Below are 3341 nucleotides of genomic sequence, written 5' to 3'. Positions count from 1 at the left end.
CTGAGATTTTTTTATTGACTGACAAAAATATAAGTTATGAAATATGACTAGTTACTCTAATTTCGCATTTACCTTGAAATATTTACTGTCATTTCGATAAATATTGTAATATTCTTAAGAATTTACCTGCAACATTTTTCTAATAATTTGCAAAAAAAAATGCTCGCCCGGTTTTGAACTCCAGATCGAAACCAAGCGAGCAGTTCACTTGTTTTATACTGTTGAACTTAAAACAGGGTAATCAATAAAAATGATAATGATTTGTGCTATCATTTATTAGTGGACAGAAAAATGAACATGATCACGCTAAATCCGTTTACAAAAGTTGTGGCCGTCAGAGGAGGTGCATTAACCAGTGCTGTCTGAAAAAAAATCAATCTATTAGCATAGTATTAACTCATCTAAATCTTGATGAGAAACTGAATGGAGTTCAGATAGCGTGTCGACTGGCGAGAAATGATCATTCGTTGCCATTTGAAAGAAATATGCCAGCCTTTTCGAATCGTAATATATCCAGGCTGATCCGAATTACGACACACTTACGTGGACCACTATGGCGGGTAGACCTTGTATTAGATGGTCGCTATCAAGGCGGATACAAATATCCTACCACCAGCATTTGAACAGACATCTCAAGGGTACTTGTTTTATGGTGCTAGGTTATTGTAACTCACTGGTGGGTGGTGGGCCCCCGGGCGGGCCTCCTGGGGGTGGGCCGCCGCCGTTGCATCCCGCACGCTCAGAGGCTATGGGTCTTACGCCGCTCTGAAATCATATAATAATAATTATTAACCTAAAATATAGGTATACATTTGTATAATACGCCATTCTGAACCTTAACCTAATTTATAGTGTCTGTAAATTTGTATAATGTTATAACATGAACAATAGTTATGGATGTATTTTTAAGAATATTTCTGTCTCTCTATAGATTCATTAACAGATTTTTAATTTTGTTCTTGGCTTCACGCTATATTATTTAATAGTTATATATATTTTCAATAGTTATTGTATGAAGGCTCCTTCTCGTCTGTGTACACATGTCCGTCGCAGTTCCGATTATGCAGTAGGACTTACACTACGACAAGCTGATCTCCAAAATATATTATCCAGTAACAGTGAATTTATTTTAATAAAACAAAAGAAAAATATTCTAATAAATTCTATATTTGTTTTGTAAATACGTGTGCTGGTTAATGTGACTGTTACTTATGATGAACAGATAAAGATGTAGAAACTGATAACGGTTTTGGATAAAATTGGTAATATAAACAATGGCCTGGATATAAGATATTTTTATAACGAAAAAATTGAATGGAATTTTTTTGCGTAAAAAGACTTTCATGCGAAGCAGCCGCGAGCATCACGTAGTTAATAATAAAAAAAAAACTATTTTTTTTTCTGCTATCGCTACATAAAACACAAAAGAACTATGACAGTAGTTCCCATACAATTTCACAAATAATAGAATCCAAATAAAACTCACCACAACAGCGAAAACTACAGCCATGATGACCAAAATGACACCAAAGAACTTCATGTTGGAACAACCTGATAAGACCACCTTACACATGCCTTATATACGAAGCTGGCAGGAAACAGCGAACAAATTGACAATGTATAATAAAAACTATTATTGTAATACACGATAATCGGTAATATTATGTGAGGCGACAGAGCGATGAATTGAGGCGTAATCTGCGCTTTGAAGGTTATTGGTGAAATTGCAAATTCGTCACGTTATTCTTAATGAAATAATATCGCTATACATAAAAAATATACCGCCTTTAAAAACCACTAAAAAACAAAAAATAATTTAACATTACCTATATATTGAAATTAAACTACTTTTCGGATTCTATCGTGGTTTTTTATATTTTTGTTTTCTCCCGACGTTTCGAAGACTTTGCAGCCTTCATAGTCACGGGGGGGACTGAGTTGTTCATCCGCAAAGTCAAAGTTACAATATCTACCTACATTTTACAGAATGCAGAATGAGCTCACAGTGTCTTGAAGTCTGGCAGCCGGTCTTTATGAAGTCTGCAGTCTTCGAAACGTCGAGAAAAACCAAAAATATAAAAAACCGCGATAGAATCCGAAAAGTAGTTTAATTTCAATGTCTAACATTCGCGTAAACATAAGAAATCATTATTACCTATATATTTTTAGCGGCGTATAGGTTGACGCCACTGTAGAGGAGCAGATGGATGCGGTCCATCTATGGAAAGCAAAATTCTCAATCAGACAAATATTGCTTGTTGGCCGCGGCCTTTCCGATGGTCTATTATATCCTATTCAGAGGTGGTATATATACTGCGCGTCGTGCAAATTCTGTTATCGCAAGTCACAATCATTTATCGCCATCTAGCGTGATTGCTGTGCGTTATCACTAGAATTATGTCTATAAATCGATCGTCTTGCAGTTCCGTGATGTTGACGAGATGGCGGTGTATGCACTAATTGTACTGCCACATACTGATTACCAATATTGGAGTCATGTAAAAAAATTACAGTCGAATTGAAAACCTCCTCCTTTTTTTGAAGTCGCTTCAAAAGTCGGGGATGCAATGGTATTTGAATGAGAGGCATTTTAACCAAAAAACATGTCCGGTATTCCTTTTTCTTTTTGTAACACAAACCGAGTCATCTATGACAGTTTAATGGATCTTCATCTTAATTATAATCATTCAACAACAAATACACATATCACGCCTTTATCCCTGAAAAGGTAGACAGAGGTGCAACCAAGGCACATTGTCATGTGTTTTCCGGTCCCTTAACGTGATAGATTAGCTACATAAATAACATATTTGGTCCATTTTTAGAAACCCTATCGAAAGATGCAACAGAAAAAACTTATATTTGGTATTTGACTTCAGTCGACACTAGGCATTAGAAAATGACCAATGGGGCAACTGTCCAGAGCCTCGCGCTTGCAAACGGCACAAAAAATCATCTCAAAACACCTCTCAAAGATCTGCTGCCCAGAGCCTTGCATTAACTACGTTAAAGTAAAGTCCAAGCAGGACATGACAAATTTCTAAAAATTCGTATTTATTGTTGTATACGTGCTAGTATTACTCGACATTAGCAAAATTACTGACAGACTAGTGCTAACCATAATATAAAAGTAATTCCAATCAAAAATATCAACAATTAAAGAACGTAAAAATTTGTTACTACATTCATTTTTCGCTTCACCTCGCTCATTCTCAGTGAACCTGAAGAACGCCTAATATTTTTTTAATAAAATGAGGCAAAAATTAAACTTACACTTATAGAAAAAAACTTTTTTAATGTATACTTAACTCTGATTTAGATGTGTGAATTACACGGAATGT

The 3341-nt window shown here is 35.3% G+C and overlaps 1 long non-coding RNA gene across 1 annotated transcript; it reads right to left on the bottom strand.

Annotated features, from left to right (window-relative positions):
- Positions 1-257: 257 nt before the first annotated feature.
- On the bottom strand, positions 258-1716 carry LOC115442408. The gene is made up of 3 exons (XR_003938532.2): positions 1487-1716; positions 675-765; positions 258-362 (listed from the first exon to the last, which is right to left on the bottom strand). It is a non-coding gene; the product is annotated as an uncharacterized LOC115442408 (long non-coding RNA).
- Positions 1717-3341: the final 1625 nt, after the last annotated feature.

The sequence above is a fragment of the Manduca sexta genome, chromosome 9, assembly GCF_014839805.1.
Source record: "Manduca sexta isolate Smith_Timp_Sample1 chromosome 9, JHU_Msex_v1.0, whole genome shotgun sequence".
NCBI lineage: Eukaryota > Metazoa > Arthropoda > Insecta > Lepidoptera > Sphingidae > Manduca > Manduca sexta.
This window is presented reverse-complemented; position numbering and strand designations above follow the sequence as displayed.